The sequence below is a fragment of the Larus michahellis genome, chromosome Z, assembly GCF_964199755.1.
Source record: "Larus michahellis chromosome Z, bLarMic1.1, whole genome shotgun sequence".
NCBI lineage: Eukaryota > Metazoa > Chordata > Aves > Charadriiformes > Laridae > Larus > Larus michahellis.
Window position 1 is genome coordinate 79,904,862 of NC_133930.1, and position 19,771 is coordinate 79,924,632.

Sequence of the window (19,771 nt, forward strand, 5' to 3'; positions counted from 1 at the left end):
TATTGTCCTGTAGGGAGTAGGAATCTTAAACTAGCATATGAGACTAACAAAGACGTAAGTAAGGTCTCCAAAATAAAAATGAAAAATAAAGTTAAGACTTTGCTCCTGGCTTCTCGTTGCTACTGGCATTTTCCCTGTTTGCTACAGCTGAGAAAACAGCTTCAACATTCAAACAAGGAGTTAACATTTATTCTTGCTTCATGTAAGATATTTTACATGAAAAAGAATCTGTTCATCTGCTGTTCTATGCCAATTTTCATTGGGATAACTTGATATCAGGTAATGTTGTAGGGTAATAACTGTGTTTTTCTTGCATAACAAAGCAGAGAATTGGGTTTAAAAGTTCACTTGTAAGCTACACAGTGTATTCCTGGGTATCTCTGTCTATTGTGCATTGACACTAGTGAAAAAAAAAAGTGTTATTTGGGCTGTTATCCCTAGATTTGGGGGTAGGGTGAATTATCTGAGTTTTCTAAACAGCTGGGTTTTATAAAACCGTTGTAAGCCATTCTTCTTTTTTGGGAACCTGCTGGTAAGAGGATATATATATTGGGACCTAGAGCTCGGGTTTGGAACAAGTCCATGAGGAAAAAAAGGCATTTCCATCTGTATCTGTTTGGTCCCGGTCCAGCTTTTAATGAATAGTGATCCATATAATAACACCCACTGCCAGAGTTGGCAGTCACAGTTGGAGTGCCTAAAGACTGGATTGTCTCGTGGTGCCTCTGCTTCCAGTGCTGAGTCAGTGCAGGGAGGTCCCTTCCCTGTCGGCGTTGCGCCTGTCCCGAAGGGTTGGATGGGTGTCAGTCATCAGAGCTGTGCCCAGGGACAGGTCACCAGCAACAGCTTAGCTGTGAGCTTCCAAGCACTTTCTCTGCCCTCTGCAAAATCTGAATGAGGGGGCAGCTTCATAATTAGTAATGGAAACTCTTGCAGGCTGGAGGCTTGAATTAATGATTGGGATATTCACTCTTTTTTTCTTTATGTTTTCACTCGGATGTAGTTCCATGTAATTTTTTTTGGTGAAAGGTACCCATAGCTTATGTATCGTTTCACCTTGTTTGAAGAATGGGTATCAATCATACTCGTAGAGTAATCAGATTCCCTCTGTGCAACCAGACTGGCATGCCAGTCTCGACATACATCGCAACCTTGAGCACGAGGGCAGCCAAGGCTTCCTCTGACATTCAGTTTCAGGGGCAGTTCATGCCAGCTCAGGTCCCCTGAGACACAGGTAACAGGTAGGAAGAAGGAAATTTGTTACCTGCTGGTCCGTCACCAGCTCTGGCTGTTACAGAGCACTGACTTTACTCTGGTGTCTCGCCTGTGATGCCTGAGCAGTACAATATCTTGTCCCAGGATGTCCTGTGCTCAGTAAGACAATCTTAAGTGACTTGTTTGGTGAGCGATCTTTCCTCTTGTGTCCAGGATGAAGGACTAGCCGCCTGGCAGCACGGTTGAAGACAGTGACAGAAGTGAAGGGCTCTGAAACCGCCCTGCTCTCATTGCTTTTCTGCTTTTTTTCAGTGGCTGTGACACAATTAATACTGCATTTCCCAGCTTTTTGTTGCTTTGTTTCGATTGCATGTCTCAGAGGGAAAACCCCCTTGTTTCACCAAAGCCATTAAAATCACAAGAGTGGCAGGGACCGACACTGGCTTTGAACTAGGGGTTTCGGCAAGATAATTTACTGCTCCTGCTGGAGCAGGAGCGCTCGTGTGTGACTCGGGCTGCATCGCATGTGCCATTCCCATCGGCGTGTAACATGTGGTCTGGGGTGGGTGGCAGAGGTCCAAGTCTGCCTCCCACATGCAGCGTGCTCTAACAACACCCAGCACAAGGTCGAGAGCATCCGCCGGAGAAGGGAGAGCGGCAACCATCACTTGCCGTTGAGCTGGTCCTCAAAATGGACCTAGGTAACCAGAAAAACCCTAGAAAAACCTACATATTGCATGGCAGCAAAAAGCCGTGTTTGTTTAAAATGGAATCAGCCGCATCTCGGCAGTTCACGTGGCTGAGAGAAGGAGCTCAAAGTCTCCGCTTCGGTCTGCAGCAGAACGGGTGGCTCTTTGCCATGGTCCTTCGGGAACACGCTTCTGCTGTTTCATGTATGCCTGGTCTTCATAAGATCACCCGAGTGTCGAGTGACTGTAGGTGTGTTTTGATTACAGCCTTGATGTATGCTTTACCCTCTAAGATGGAGATTTGTCTGCAGTCAAAATACCCTAGAATCTCAAGAAACCACAGTAAATAAAAAGGGAAGAAAAACATCAGTATTTCATTAGGAGATGCTATTGTTTTTTTTTCCACTGGAAAAAAAAAAAAAAACACACCACCAAACCCCTATTCATTTATCTTATTGCTCATTTTGTTTGAGAGTCCTGCTTTAGGAATCAAGACTAATCATTTGATTTCATCTTGGATTTTGTCTCAGTAACCTCTCCACGCTGTTTACCAAGAACGGGAGTCTCACTCTAACTAACTCAAAGAATTGCCACTCTTTCTGGCAAAACTGGAAAATTTTGCTTAAAAACAAACGGCTCTGCATGCTAGTTTTTATATTCAGCACCTCCTTTTCCTTCAGGTGTTCATTCTCTGCTGTACTCATGAAGACAGCGATCTAAACATGCATGCTATAGGTCATCACTGAAGACTCCCCGGGGCAATAAGGTGAAGCAACTCTCCAAATAGAGCAAAGTGAATTCCTGCCCAGAAGTAGGAAATAGAAATTAAGGAAAGCAGGCCTTAGAGCTAGAGAAGAGCATCTTTCTCCCTTGCTAAGAGCCAGTAGAGTACACTTCTCAGGCAGCTGTTAGCATCCATCAGTTGAATTTTTCTCGTGTTCATTATTATCCTTGTTTTCTAAATCTGTAAGCAATGCCTAAAGCTGAGCATCCTCAGATCACCAGTGTTGGAATGCCTTTATATTGTCAACATTTTGCGACACTGATTTGTTTTTATCAAATTACTTACTTGCTCCTGCAGGACGATTGGAGTGCGGTTTTGGTCTGTGCAAGTGCAAGTTCAGTTACACTGTTGTCACATCTCAGCCACAGGACTATGACAAGTCTGTGAGGTTTCCTCTGATGTGATTTTTGTTCCAAAATACATCCTTATTCAACTTCAACTGCCAGTTGGCTGCCAAAATATCTTTATATACCTGCCTTCCTTATGCAATATTTACGTTTGGCATGAGATATTGATTTTTTTTTGTTGTTTTTTCCTACCCAGATACTATTTTCTCATTTGCAGGCACTGGATCTGCGAGTCCTGCTATTGAAGTAGTTAGAGGGTATAGGTCTAGGAAAATATTCAGCTTAAACAATTTGTCAATGTCTACAAGTCTGTTACACATTCTAATGGATTCCATTGACAATGATGTCGTGTCTTCCATTTGCTTTATTGCCCCTCATTGTTCTTTCCTTCAAGCAAGCAAGTGTCTAGTGGAGCTAGATTTGTGTGCCAATGCATGTGTACAGCCCCTGTGTAAGGCACAGCTGGTTGGGAAACTAATTGCTGCTGCCAGTGCTCCTGATGACATCCTTCAAGTGCATGAGTAGATGGTTTAGCAGAAGTTGAGAGGTGTGTCCCATGCTAGACATAGATTTACATCATATTTTCTCCACAGCATCGACAGCTCTTCCTATGCATTTGTTTTTTATGACTTCTTAGCTATCAACATGGTCTCTGTGCATAGTCACAGCACAAGGTGTCTTTTCAGAGTGGATTGTCTTGTGAGCCTGTTGCAACATCCATATACTGGTCTTCTCTTCCCTGTGGTTCAACATCTCTTGATAAAAACTTTTAAATATGGCACTTCAAAGGGCTGAGAAATACTCTTTGAGGATTTCCAGCAGTCTGCTTTTGTCTTCTAAATCCTTTGTTGGGAAAATCAGGTAAAAGCATGGAGCTACTTTTGCTCATTTACAATCCGTATCTTTTCATTTTGTCCACACTCTTATACAACTCTTAGCAAATCTGTTGCCTCTCTTGCTGTCTAATCAGCACCCAGTTCAGTAACATGTCCCCTTTCATAATTATCAGCCTAGGGACGAAAATTTGGTTTCTGTGGTTTATGTTATGCTCTAATTATTATTGTTCTCTTAATTCATATCTTGGGCTAGAGTTACTTGAGCTTCTGAAAACTCATGTTCGTATGAGCCAACTTATTTGCAACATTATGTGCCATGTAATTACCATTTGCTGTGCAAAGAAAGTCAAGACAATGCAACGTTCAGGCTTTTTTTTCTTCATCCAGATAGAGGATGAGGATGGATGGGTGGATGGATGGGTGGGTGGGTGGGTGGGTGGATGGATGGATGGATGGATGGATGGATGGATGGATGGATGAGGAAATATCTTTCAGTAGCTACCTCAAAAGTAAAACAGTATAAATGTCTGAATATTAACTCTGCGTCAATGGTTCCCGGCACGTTGTTTGTGAATGGTAACAGAGGTGAATCCTTGGCAGAACTTGCTGTATTTTGCAGTCTTGGGACAGAGACCGGTAAACAGAAAGGTAAGGGTTTTAGAAATGTGAACATGCAGAATGGGTCTGGAGCATTCTGGTGGCACTGGTTGACAGCATAGTTTTCCAGTTGAAATTTTCCGAAAGAAGAAGCAGGAGAGAAGATATGCAGGCTAGAGGTTAGGGCCCTCACCAGGGAGAGATCAGCTGGTGTCTCATTTTACATTCCTCAGTGAAAACATACAAACTGACCCAGAACCCAGGACTCCCTCATGTCCCGTGTCTTCTCAGAGTTGTGCTACCTTCTGTTGTATTTTGCACCATTTATTTTTAAAAACAGTGTAAACTGTGTCCTTAGTTTATGTGTTGTCATATTTTATAACACAAAAGGTAGATTTTCAGATTCATGGAGAATAATATTTGCTGTGAGTCAGCTTCTGGTGAAAAGAGCAGTAACGCATGTATTTATTGCCCTGCCCTGCTGATCATTTGTGCATGATGTCCAGCTAATTCTAGGAACGCCTGTGAAAACCCAGGTGGAGGAGGCTTGGACCTGTCCATACCCTGCCAGCACAACAGGTGCACGTGGAAAGCACCTGGGAAGCAGAAGCCTGGTATTTGTATTGCTTTACTAATATAGCTCAGGAGTTCTTTTACCAAAACTCAGGTAGAGCAGCAGTGACCAATGCTAATCTGCTTCTGTGGCGGTTCTGCAAACAAACACTCCTGAAATAGTTGTCCATTTTATAAATGCATGAAAAGCTTTACTACTGATTTTTCTCTCCTTTTGACAGCATCTCTGCCTTGCTCCATTCCTGACATAATACCCTTTTTAAAAATTTTTTTTTCAGAACTTGGATATAAATCCAAAGGATCTCTGAAGGACATCATTCAGAGATGTAACTATACTGCCCGGGGCTTATCAGACAAGTGTGCAAAGCCCACCCAAAGGACCAGTTCATATCTTGGGAGACATCCATGTGTGTGTTGCCTAGAGTCCAGGCAGTAAACAGTCCACATAGCCTGGGTGGACTCATCATTGCAGAAGTCCTAGCAACTTTAACGTTTTAGTATTCATCTCCTGGTGGAAATAATTGTTTTGTTGACTCTTGAGTGTGATAAAAGCATGCTCATCACTATTAGAAAATTGCAGCCCAGGATGACTGGAGTGCGGCTTTATACAAGGAGCAAGAGGGAGAGGTGCAGGAGAAGGCAATTTTAATTTTAAAGCAGTCAAATGTGGTATGTTTTCAATTCTTTCACTGGCAGAGGTAAACTCTTCAAATAGGAAAAGATCTAAAGAGTTTTCACTTTAAGGTGATTTTCAGAAACCAGAGGCAGCTGAAGGCTATGGCTATTAACATAGCAAAGCGATAACAAAAGAGAGAAATGATACAAGAAAGGATCGATCAGCGAGGGACTGTGAAAAGAGATGGCTGTATTTGTGCTGCCAGTTTTCCCTTGGTATTCTAGCTACTGTGCTCATATTGTGAATTTAAAGATACATGCAGCTCCTATTCATAAAGTTTTATGGACAGATTTCTGCTCTTTATTTCTTTGAGCTTAATCAGGTTAAATAAAAAGGGAGACAATTGCTTTTGCTAATTGGAATCTGCTTTGGATTGGCCATAGGACTCTGCATTCCTTGCATTGTGTTGTATGACGATTGTATCTGTGCCTTGAGATGAATCTGCTTAGACCATTCCCTTGTATGTAGTTCCCCAAAAAAGGCTTTTAAGTACAAAAAGGCAGGGTTTATTTGAATTTAAAAAGGGGGGGGGGAGGGGGAAGCAAAATCCAGCTTTTCAGGCAGTATAAGCTTTGAACAACTAGGGAAGACAGCGCAAAAGTAAAAAGGTTTGTAAACAAAGCTGCCATCACCCTCTCCATCTTCTGTGAAGCCACTCCGAGCCAGCTCCATGACTTTCTGAGCAGCAGTAAGCGCTGCAGCTTGCCTTTGGTCCCCAGGACGTCCCTGCCACCCCTCCGAGGCCCTGACGGTCTGTTCCCTCTCCTCCCTGCCATCTCTGTGCTGTGCCTCGCTTGCTCGTCGTTGCAGCCCAGGGAAGCCTGTTTCCACCGACCATGCTTGGAAGACCCCCAGGGAAGGACCCGCCTCCCCCACCCACTCATGTGTGGAAGCAAACCACAAACAGAGAAAAAACGCATAGCGCTGATGCCATCCATCACAGACGCCATCACTGAAGAGGGACTCGCGAGGCTTGCGTGAACACTTTTTCACGTGTTTAAGGATTTTAGGCTGTCCTGTTCAGATTTGCCACGTGTTTTCAAAGTTGATGGGTTTTTTTTCCTTCTTCATTGTCCTCCAACTACTCTTATATAAGTTACCAAACCCAGCACCCTACTTGCAGAGAACTGCCCCACTGTTAGGTGGGAATGAGAGCTTGTCGTCTACCCTTCTCACACCAGGGGTCATCGCATCCTGCAAGACGTGCCACCCTTCCTGATGTACCACAAAGAAGTTTTATATCAGGGCTCACACAGAAACCTGGTTGACTTGCTGTGGTCGAATGAGGTCCCACACCTCAGCTGGGCTGCAGTTAATGGGCCACAGGTGCACTCTTGGGTTACTTCAAGCATGAAGCACAACCTGAAATCCCAGTAAAGAAGATGAAAGCCCAGGTACACCACAGCTGTGATGGACTAAGAGCAGGTACATGGTTGGAGACTGTGCTCACCTCAGGGGGCATCTCACTGTGCTGCCATAACCCTGGGGTGTGTGCTGGGGTCCTGGGCAGGAATCATTCAAGTGCTCTGTAATAGAAGAAGCTGAGAAGATGAATGTAAGGGAAAGTTACATGACATATTTGATAACTATATGTGGTTAGTACCTCAGAATTATGTACCGTGTGAAAGATGAAACTTGCAATAATGTATGTCCCTTCCTACCATTAGATTTTTGCATTAAAAGTCAATTCAGAGAAAAAAATATACTGCTACCATCTCTCCTTACAGCACCAACGTTTTCTTGGCTCCCTCTCCTGAAAAAGGCTCGTCTCCAATCCCACTTACTTCAAGTACTTTAAAGTCACAAAGCAACACGAACAAATGCCAAATGTAGAAATATAAAGGCTTAAAAATAAATTCCACCAAATAGGATCGTTCTTTTTCCTTGGAAGTTTTCATCTCTTCAGATTCATAATAGATAATTAGTCTCTGTGGACAGTAAGGTAAGAGTCAAAAGGTTTTTTAAATTTTAAAGAACTGCACAGAGCTATTTTCACTAGTTATACTGCCTGGACATCTGCTTGGATAATTTATCTGCAGTTTTCACAACAATGTTCACTATCAGCCTCATCTTCAGTTATACAATACCCCCATGGGGAGTTAAAAAAAAAATAAATCATTAACCTTAATCAATGCTAGGATTTATGCTTTACACTGTGCTTTAGTTTCAATGTGAAACAATGCCTTTGTATTTGTTAAGTGATTTGTTTGCAGTCAAGGACATTCAACGTGGTGCTGGAAGTTTAAGGCCTGATTTTACTCTAAAGCTTCTGTGCAGGGGACCCTACTGGTGTTTCTTAGAAGTGTTTTCCCTGTGCCTGCAGGACAGCTTAGAAAGCTATATACTGAATGTAATTTTTTCTGCCTTAGAAAGGATGCTTTCTGAGAACCCAAGGGAAAAGGCTAGTATCAATAAGATCATAAGGATCGTAAGTAGAAGATGAATCTGTCAGAATAAAGAAAGCTTCCCCTCCTCACCTCACTCTGGTATTGAGTATTAGAACACCTATAATTGTAGTCATTTTTTTTTTTTTAATCCTTAGAGAATTCTGCAATATATGCACACTGATCATGAAACTGGATAGCTATTGAGGTCCTGTCCTGAGGCTTGACAGACCTTCCAGAATTATCAACAAAGACCCTTCCAAAAACAAAGAAATAAGTGATTCAACATCAAACTCTCCCAAAAACAGGAGAGGCAATCCAGAGAGTCATCACTCAGGAAACTTCCCATGAGCTGACTGAAAGCTCCAGTTGCTGAGTTCGCAGATTTTGTCCCAGATCAATGAGAGGAGCACAACAGCTCATCAGCCGCATGGTGAATACTGGTGTCTGACTTAGCATGTCCTTCCTTAACCCTTCTTCTAATTCCTAAGAATTCTATTTCCTAAATGGAATTTGGGACATTTCAAAAAATAGGATGTCTGAAACAGAGGTGATTGCAGTGCATTTGATGGAATTCCCTCTTAATGATGGAGGGACTGAATTTTGAGTGACCTCAACATGTTCCTTCCGTTCCCTCATGAGAGGTCACTGGAACAGGCTCCCCGGGGAAGTGGTCACAGCACCAAACCTGTCAGAGTTCAAGGAGCGTCTGTATGACACTCTTAGTCATATGGTTTAGTTTTACATAGCCCTGGGAGAAGCAGGGAGTTGGAGTCACAACTTATGCGTCCCTTCCAGCTTAAGATATTCTATAAGAGATATGGGATTATACAAGTGGAAAGTGATGAGCATTTAAATCAGTACAAGATGTTAAGAGCTTGGTTAACTTTAAGTATACAGGTCATCTGGCTGGCCTTGCCCAATGAACACCTGAACATATCAGCCATTATGGATGGCAGTAATTCAGAAGACATGGAGATTTTTTAGTTTTCTTACCCAAAATGTTGTGAATGTGCCATTTTGAGAGAAATGGCCCTTCTTCAATTAGAAAGAAGCCATTCACCCCTCAGTCTTTTGGGGGATGAAAGTGCAAAATGTACAAAAAGTGGAAGGATCTGATTGTCTTGACATGAGGGAAAAGACACCTTCTCATAACTCTTTAGCGAGTCATTAGTTAAATTATTTTGGGGTCCGTAACTGTTACTATGGACATTGGAACAACAACTAACAGCTCTTGAACCAGATGCTTTGTGGGTACACAATGCAGTTAAGTGTGTGAAATGAAGTGGAGGTCTGACTTGTCATTTAAAAGTGGGACATGCCACGCTAGCTGTGTTTCTGCTTTTCTCTTTTCTCTACTGCAACAACTGGAACAGACTGAAAAAATAAGAGTTTCCTTCAGGATTTTTAGCAGGCAGTAGGAAGATTCAGGGCAACAGCTGGTTTAATTAATTTAAATTTCCACTTTAAATTCTCCAGTGTTTTACAATTATGGTCTCAAGCATAGATACTCAGACAAGTGGACTTACAGAACTCTGTGCACAACCGACGCACAACAAGAAATATGGCAATGTGTGTGCGTGGTTTTTTAATTTTTTGACAGGATAACATTTTGTTATGGAGTATCCTGAAGACTAATCTAATCTCTCCGTGTGTTTGAATATCTGATATGACAGATGAACATCTATATCCACAATACTTGCAAGTGCTTTGAAGAATATCAACTAGGTCAAGATGCCAACTGATTGATAAAGAGATTATGAAAATGCACACCACTAAAAGACATCTTTTTTTCTGACTAAGTGATGTAAAATCTGATGCTTGATTCATTAGCATGACTGTTGTTATTAAGACAGGCTCACTGAAACATAATGATGTTTTGTTTTAATTAGTGATTATCTTAAATATTGGGAACAATACTCTTCTCTTTCCATAGCAAGTACTTTAGGAGACTTACGATCAGAGAAGCTCTGTATGGATTAAACTTCCAGTATCTTTCCCCCGCCTGACTCACATCCCATTTTACCTGAAAGCATCACTCCGTTCTTTGTCTATATCTCTTCCTTCCTCTCTGCTTTTGATTATTTTGTCATGTTATGGTACTGGATATGAGAATAAACTTTTTACAACAAAACATGTCTGTCAGTTGTTAACCTGCCCTAACGTTATTCGTACTTAACGTGTGTAAACAAAGGAGTCTATTTTGTGGGGGTTTTTTCCCTGTATGTTCGAGCTTTAAAAAATGGCTTGATGGGATAGATCTGTGTGGCTTCCTTGAGAAAGATGAAATCACCAGTCAGAAGAGGCAAGAGAAGGATGCTAAGGGGATGTGATGGCAAGAGCTACTCTAGCCATTTGGTGGTAAATTTCTGACACCCAGGGTAAACATCCTTCCTCAGCAGTGTGCTGTGCAATGCCCCAGGAGAATGTTTGGAAATAGCTTATAATGTACAGAAATAGCCTTAGGTTTGTGGAGGATACATCCTTACGTTAGCAGGGATATGTATGTTCCTGGGGCTGTGGCTGGGCACTAACTGGGATTCACAAAAATTCCCATTTGAGTATGGCATTTTTTAATATGGTTCCATGAGGATGACTTGTATAAATCAAGTTTTAGTGGAATCTTCACACTGACAACAGCTGTGAAATCAACTCAACAAATACTTGTCATTACATTTCAGAGCCAATGCTTAATTCCCCCGACTCATTCTTGACTATGGAGCTTTTTAAGTGCCTTGTACAAAAGAAGTTTTTATAATGCAATATTGAACAAATTAAATTAAGTTATTAATAACATAGCTGTGTTTTCATCTTGTGCAGAAGAGATTTAGGTTGCAACCATTATTTGGAAAAATAAAGATTTGATTTAGATTTGCTATGGTTCACCCTGTAACAAGGATTATATCTTCTCATGGTGAGTTAATTTTTTGACCCAATCTTTAAAGTTTACTTCAGCTCACATGGATAAGCCTAACTTGTGGTTGTATGCAGTTCTTCAAGCTGAAATCATTCCATTCTTTCACCAGGTGTGTTTCTGATTAAAACCCAGTTTTGTTGTTAGTGTGTATTTCCTGTTTTCCACCTATCCTAATTCCCACACGTCACATAAGGAGTCCTCTAGTATGATGGATTTACGGAGAGACCTGTTAACATAGCAATAACCTCAGCTTCCCTCTCAACTACTGCCTGTCAGCACGCACACCAAAGTGGTGCAAGATGATTCAGGTTCAGTGACTTCTCCTTCTCCCTGTTTTTTATGCAGCCAGGTTTTTGCACAGGCACAGTTGAGATCCGGCCGCCTGCTGTGCATAAGTTGAGCCAGGAGCCGACGTCTGCTGTTTGCTATACGTGACCAGAGAGGAGTGGATGGACAGGTATTTGAAGGTGATAGTGACAGGACAAAATAGTTTGGACAGAGCTTTCCTCTTTCAGCAAGAATTCCCGGTTAGGGAAACACAGCCCTGCCAATATCACCACAAATAAGCAGTAGTCTTGAACAGTAATACTGAGGATAATAAAAGTCAATCACTGGTTGACAGAAGTCTGTGATTTCTCTGCTGGTGTTAGCATGAAGGAACAGTTATTTATTATTTAATTCTTTTGGCTTTTCCAGCCCATGAATCAAATGAATTAACGTGCAGGTCCTCTGAGCCGATACTTCCTCAAGAATCCACTTGAGAAGAGAGTGAAAAAGAATTTGAGAAAGGACAAAAAGAAACACCAATGTGAATCACAAGTACAAGTGATGTGGAACAAAATAGACAAGTCAAACTCTGTGGTGAAGATCCATTGATTTAAGCAAACCTGTGCCGATCTTGTTTTATAGGAATTTCTTGTATCATCACTTTTCTCCTACCGTGGATTAAATACGTGACTGTGTCAGATTTTGGGATAACTGTCTTTTGACAAAATATAGAAATTCCTGTTTACATGTTGGACCACTTTGAGTGAGACTCTTGGGTGGTAGCTGTGATAGGTACGTGGATTTCCATGCATCGCCCTCAGCTGCCATCTGTTGGCCCTATATGAGCTGGCTGCATGTTTCTAATACCCAGCTAGTACAACAGGAGAAAAGACTTCCAGAAAAAAACAGGTCAAATCCTGAAATGGTGTGTATGAACTCCCACAGTCCATCTCTTTTCAGACATTCAAACTGAGCAAGAGTCATGCATCTCAGAAGCAAACATCGACCTGCTTGGAGGCCAAATGCAGTAGAGGCTGGGCTGTTAATAATTCCTTAGTAACACTATTATTAAAAAGCCTATGATGCCTGTGTAACATCACTTTTTCTTACATTGGTTTTGACTTTGATAAATAGATGCATCTGAGTGGCATCTGATGTTGCCTAATACATAACAAGCAGTGTCATGCATGTCATGGAGACTTTGGAGAAATTGTCAGAGCAGACAGGGATCAGGTGAGGAAAGCTAAAGCCCTGACAGAATTAAATCTAGACAGGGATGTCAAGGGCAGCAAGAAAAGCTTCTACAGGTACATCAGGGATGAAAGGAAGAGTAGGGAAAATGTGGGCCCTCTCCACAAGGAAACAGGACACCTGGTTGCCTGGGATATGGAGAAGGCTGAGGTACTCAATGAGTTTGTTGCCTCTGTCTTCATCAGCAAGTGCTCTAGCCATATCACCCAAGTCACAGAAAGCAAAGGCTGGGAGTGGGAGAACGAAGAACCACCCACTGCAGGAGAAGACCAGGTTTAAGACCATCTAAGGAACCTGAAGGTGGACAAATCCATGGGACCTGATGAGATACATCCATGGTCCTGAGGGAACTGGCAGACAAAGTTGCTAAGCCACTCTCCATCATATTTGAGAAGTCATGGCAGTGCAGTGAAGTTCCCACTGTCTGGAAAAGGGGAAACATAACACCCATTTATAAAAAGAGAAAAAAGGAAGACCCAGGGAACTACAAGCCAGTCAGTCTCACCTCTGTTCCCAGCAAGACCATGGAGCAGATCCTCCGGGGAACTAGGCTGCAGCACACGGAAAATGAGGTGAATCGTGACAGCCAACAGGGCTTGACAAAGGGCAAATTGTGTCTGACCAATTTGGTGTCCTTCTATGACAGGGTTAGAACAATGGTGGGTAAGGGAAGAGAAACAGACATCATCACTCTCAAAGAGTTGTGATCAACAGCTCAATGGCCAAGTGGAGACCAGTGATGAACAGTGTTCCTCAGGGGTCAATGTTGGGATCAGTGCTGTTTAAATTCTCTGTTAGTGACAAAGACAGTGGGGTTGAATGCACCCTCAGTAAGTTTGTTAAAGGACACCAAGCTGTGTGTGGTGGTTAACTTGCTGAAGGAAAGGGATACTGTCTGGAATGACCTTGGTAGACTTGAGAAGTGGCACCGTGAGAACATCATGAAGTTTAAGAAAGCCAAGTGCAAGGTTCTGCACATGGTTCGGGGCAATCCCAATCGCAAATACAGGCTGCGCGGAGAAGGAACTGAGAGAAGTCCTGAGGAAAAGAACTAGGGAGTGTTGGTTAATGAGAAGCTCAACATGAGCTGACAATGTGTGCTTGCAGCCCAGAAAGCCAACTGTATCCTGGGCTGCATCAAAATAAGTGTGGCCAGCAAGTCGAGGGAGCTGATTCTTCTCCTCTACTCTGCTCTCATGAGACCCCACCCGGAGTACTGTGTCCAGCTCTGGGGCCCCCAACAAAAGAAAGACATGCATCTGTGGGAGCAAGTCCAGATGATGGCCATGAAGACGATCAGTGGGCTGGAGCCCTCTATGAAGGGCTTCTCCTATGAAGACAGGCTGAGAGAGTTGGGGTTGTTCAGTCTGGGGAAGAAAAGGCTCCGTTGAGACTTTATAGCAGCCTTCCAGTACCTAAAGGGCCTACAGGAAACATGGGGAGGGACCCTTGATCAGGGATTGTAGTGATAGGACAAGGGGTAATGGTTTTAAACTGAAAAAGGGCAGATTTAGATTAGGTATTAGGAAGAAATTCTTTACTGTAAGGGAGGTGAGACACTGGCCCAGAGAAGCTGTGGATGCCCCATCCCTAGAGATGTTCAAGACCAGGTTGGATGGGGCTCTGAGCAACCTGGTCTTGCGGAAGGTGACCCTGCTTATGGCAGGTGAGTTGGAACTAGACGATCTTCAAGGTCTGTTCCAACTCAAACTGTTCTATGATTCTGTGACTGTAATATGTAATACACTGGAAGAGAGGTGCTACTTGAAAAGCTGTCTTCCCGTCACTGCATTTCCTTCCTTTATACTTGTGTTATTAATAATTAGATCATCACTGGAGGAAAGCTGCTATAGGTGCAGTTATGACTAGTTAAGAGGGTACACTGGTCTTGCTGCAGGATGGGAGTTGTGAGTTTTTTTCATAATTCTTTCCTGCTCAGACTCCATCACAGCTATGGCTTTCAGCAGCGGCCTTGGCAAAAACCTCTTTTTTCTGATCCTCTGTGCCATGGCTGCATGCAGCAGTTCAGACTAACCTGAGATAACTGGATGTGGTGCAGTGTAACTTATCTCTGAGTGGCTAAAAGTCATGAACCAGACAGAGAAGGATTTAATCACCACTTTACTCTGGAGATAGCCTGAACTCATTCATCTACAAAAGAAACAAAAGTGAACAAACAACTTGATAATGCCTCACAGTTTGAAGACTGCTTCTAGATGAATGACTTACTTGTCTGCAAGTATAAGTACAGGGCTGCTTCTCTGACATGTGATAAGAATAGAGAATCTATTTCCTCGAAGGGGATTTTTCATTTCATGATATCTGATATGTGCACACAGTTTTGAAAGATGTTCTCCCCTGCAACTTCTGTTCACCATTAATTAGAATTAAATCCAAAGGTAAAATTTACATTCAACACATTCAGTTTGGTTCTCTACCCTATTTTACTTGGTATTTCTGTATAAATGTGTTTACTGTTGTTATTATATTCAAAGTAATTCAGTGAATGATTAATGTGAGCATGTAATAGCCTGTGGCATCTCAGCTTATCTGTTAGGTTGATGCATTTGCAGTTCATAATTTGTCAATGGTGCTCAGTAATTATCAGTAGCTCACCTGCTATTCTTTTATACTCTGTGCCCAAATACTCCCCAGACCAGAGCTGATAGGCGCAAGCTGGCTGCACTAAACCTTTCTATAACAGCTCTTTGTAAGGCCATACTAAACATGTATTCATACAGGTGATTATGCAAATCATTGAACGGAGTTTTCTGCTCATTAAGTGCTGCATCACAGTGCTGTTCTATGAAAAATTTTATTGTCAGACAGCGGCTGGTTGTCTGGAAAGGGGCTTTGAACACACACTGCATTCTCCACCTTGTCTTGCATGGAGGACAGTAAAACTGTAACATGCAGGAGGACTCCATTTTCCTTCTTTCAGAGGAGCAGTTTACATCCAATAGTGATAATAGTACTTTTTTATCAAATATTTTATTATCACTTTTTACCTTCTACTGGCTGGTGGAGGGGTTATGCCCTTTTGCTGGTGGGTGTCAAGCCACCTGAGGTTACTGAACACATCCAAGACCTTGAGCTAAAAGGCTTTGCAAGGGAGATAACGGTGGCTCCTGACCTCTGAATGTGGTCTCCTGCCTCAGAGGTTGGATTTTCTGGGGTGGAGATGTGAGTGAACAGCGGCCCAGCGTTCAGAGGGTGATAGCTGATGGGGATGTTTGGCTGAAGTCCCCTTGGAGACTTCCTGGTGCCTTGGATGGAGGTTCACTTTTGTTCATCAGAACACTTTTCTGTGTGTATCTTTCTAGTTTTCTTTTTATTTTGTGGGTTAATATTTAAAAGAGGCACATTTGAAAGCTCCTTAAATTAATTGCACACCCCATGATCCAATTTTTATCGGACTGACATGAATATGTCTGCTGCTAATGTAGCTGGGGGTAGTTTAGGAAATATTAGGCACACTGCCCGACCCACTGTCCACCAGGCAGCTCAGTAGCTCCACTTGCACCGCTGAAATTTTCTGTAAACCTTACCAGCTAATTAGAATGCATTAAAAATGACAGTGCCTGTTGATTGTAGGGCTGAAAACCAGAGATTATAGTGTCATACAACACCACGCAATATGTGAGTCAGTCGGCCCCCTTTGAACGCTCTTCACATCTGGCTGGCCGTGAATGGACCCACTGTCAAAGGGGCTGCTGCTGTAGTACCTGGTTCCTTATGTACTAATTACAAGCTCCGAATGCAGGAGTTAGGAGAGTCTGGGGACTTGTGGCTGGAGTTCACACGGGCTGGCGAAACAAAGGGCGCCCTGTTCCTCATTACGCTCCTACACTTAATTAGGAAGTGAGTTTGTTGATCACTGGCTGTGTTAAGAATCACTCATTTATAGCAGAGCACTTTGTGATTTTTGTGAAAGTTTATTTAAATGACATCTTACACTTTGGCCATAAGGGACATGCCTTTATTTTATCTGAGTTTAAATATGGCTCTTGTAGTCTCCTGGTCTGACGGAAAGGGAAACAGGGGTGTTTTGTTTCATGGGGCAAGCAGGGAGGAGGGGTTGGGGGACCAGGGGAAGCGTTTCATTGCAGGGCTCGGCTGATTGTTTTGGGATTGGCACATTGCTGTGCGAGCACCGGTGAACCATTTGGAGATGTGTGCCTTGAATTTAGAAGAGAGGGCTGCCGGTGCCACTCTCCTGCTCTCTGTTGAGGAGTTCAAGGTCAAAACATTTTATTGGTCTGACAGCTTGTCACGCTGAGCCTGGATGTGGAGCTCTGCCAGGTCTGTGAGCTGGGGTAACGCTTTCCCCGCTCCTACCGCTGGCTGTCTTGTCCGGAGGTCGATGAGACAGAGGTGGAGGCTGCATGGGGTCCATTGACATTCAGAGATGTTTCACCCTTTGAGAACTAAATGCTGCAGCAGTCCTTTCAATGCAGCTTGTGTTGGGAGTCAATTGCTTCCCCTTCTCTATTACAAGGATGCCATTAATATCCAGTGCCACTGTAGGAGCTAGCAATTCTTCACTGCTAGAGCCAGTGGAGATGAATGATGGACTGTTTTCCTCACCCAGAAACAGAGTTCCTGGGCTCTGACACACAGTGGCAAGGGAATCGCAAGAAAGCAGAGTGGAGAAAAGCTTTAAGAGAGAAGCCAAGAGTGAGATATAATGGAAAAAACAGAGACCCATCTGATTTTTCTATAGTAGCTCTAACTGGTATTAATCAGCCTTTTATGGAAAGAAATTTACTGTGATCTTTGCTCAGATTCCATATATCATTATTACTTAAGTATAGACATTTACCCAGGCACTGCTCGCTATCCATTCTGATTCCTCAAGCATAAAATGCCTCTAATCTCAAAGCTGTTATGTAAATTCTCCTAGATGCATGTCTGCAGGAAAACCAGCAAGCAGTGATGCAGGGGAGGAGGTGGGTGTTTCTTGGAGGTCTTTTTGTAAGGCAGCTTAGGTCTAGTGTACACTGGGGTGAACAGACATTTTAGAGACTGAAGGAAGGGAACAATACCATATTGTAAAAGAAAGAGTCTTGCTTTTCCCTAATTTTAACTAAATTAAATTAGGTTTCAATGTTGTTTTGTAAATTGCTTCTGACTTTTACACTCACCTGATGACAGAGACAGTTTTAACCTCTTTTTTGAGGTGTGCATATTGCTTCCTACTCCACCCAAAATAGTAAAAATCAACTGATAACAGCTTCAGATTCGGCAGGTAATAGTTGATCCTGAGCTTCTGCTCACATAATACTTTCCAGATGAGAGACTGAAAGTTTGCTTGCTTAGAGGAAACCGTTCATTCAATCCATAAGGAGTGCCTGGCCCCTACCCAGAAATGTGAGTGGATTCCTTGTTGTTACTGTTGTTGTTTTCAAACAGTATCTGATTGTGTATTGAGGAGAGCAGACAAAAAATATGAGATTAAAAACCAAACCAATCATGTTAGTGTGGATGGATTGCATAAAGGTTATTCTCAGGAATAAAACACTATAGTACTCATGTGAAGCTAGGTAGGTAATATGGTGTTTCAGTTTGTTCAGATGCATGAAGCATTTGCAGATTAGCACAAGGAGTTATGCATAGCTAACAATCCACCAGGAAAACATAGTGGAGTAAGTGATTAAGTTGCAAAAGTCTTACTTCCAAAAAAATTAAGTTCAGCCTGGAGTCTATAAACATTTACACATGCATTTAACTTCATTAAATGGCAAACAGCTGTAACTTCCTTTACAGTTATCCACTGTTCTTCCTCTTGAAAGAGCTCTTTTGATCTCTAGGGTGCATGGAGTTTAGATCTTCCTCAAGTCTGGTGCTGACCAGTAGAGAAGAGGAAATTCCCCCCTTTGATTAAAACAGTGCCAGTGGAGGGCTTGGTAGTCCAAACACAAACTTGTCTGTGAGCTTCGTTTGACAGCATGTCCCATTGCTTCCACAGGAACAGTCTCCGGTAGTAAATGAACAAAACGCATATAAAGCAACTGAAGAAAAAGAAGAGTAAAAAAAAATCGTGGAGAGGTGGGAGGCCAGATCTTCTCCCTGTACAATTTTACATGGTTTTTAGATACATAGAAAGAGCAGAGGGCTGTCTATGATGAATGTTGACTCAGATTGCTCCGGTGTGCCACGTGCCAAAGATTCCTGAGCTGGTACTCACCCTGATGGGATTCCTTACCTTTAAGGTGGTTTAAACATTGGCCTGCTTCAGCATGAACCACTCCACTGCGGTACTTGTCTAGAGAATCACATATGGAATTGACTATCATTCAAACCATGATCCATCAAACCTCCATATCACTCTCTGTAATGTTTTCTTAACCCAGCTGTCAGTGGAGACATGAGACTACTGTGACTGTATAAGATCCTTTTGGCTTGAGCCTTCAGTTCAATATGAATGTCATTGAGAAGCCCAGCTGCTGTCACTGTTGGCTTTTACTAACTCTCTGAACCAAGAAAAATGACTTGTCTTTCTTGCTGCTTCTAGTTCTGATCTGACTGATTCAGTGATTCAATACATAGTCCATTTAAAGCAAGTGTCTACATACATAGCATTAAAATTGCTCTTAAATTGGTACTATTACCAAGCAAACCATGCCTGGAACCATGATTTCAATCACAAACACATTGTGTTTCTATTTTTTTATGCTGTTTAAAAATATCTCTTTCAAATCTTTTTCAAATGAAAGACAGTACCACTCAGCTTCCTATGATATAGTCTAACCTCTTCTATGTGATTTGACTCGTTATGTCTGTAAGTTTTTGTGACATACAAGAATAACACAAGAATAGGCCAAAATGGGAAATACTTAGAGATTATACCATTTGCCTTTTACATGGGATCTTGAAGCAACCTTCTCGGAGTGCCCTAATAGCTGGTTGCTGTTCAGCAGTTAATCTCTCTGCCTCAGTGAAAATAACCTACTTGCATTCTTCTACAAAGCAAAATCCAACACCTAAAGCACTAGTTTTCCACCAGCCCTTTGTTCTTCAGGTATTGCCTAGCTACCAAAGACAGTGCGATTCTGATATGACAGTTCTCTACATAATTTTTGATCTATGGTTCTGTGATTCTCATTTCTGAGGAAAGACCTCTGTGTAACACATAGGATGAAACAGGACTGTTGCTGTGATTACTCTCAGCTGCCCTTTAACTGTAAGCATTGTTTGGGCCCACCTTGTTGTTTTTGTTTTGCATTTCCAGTTCT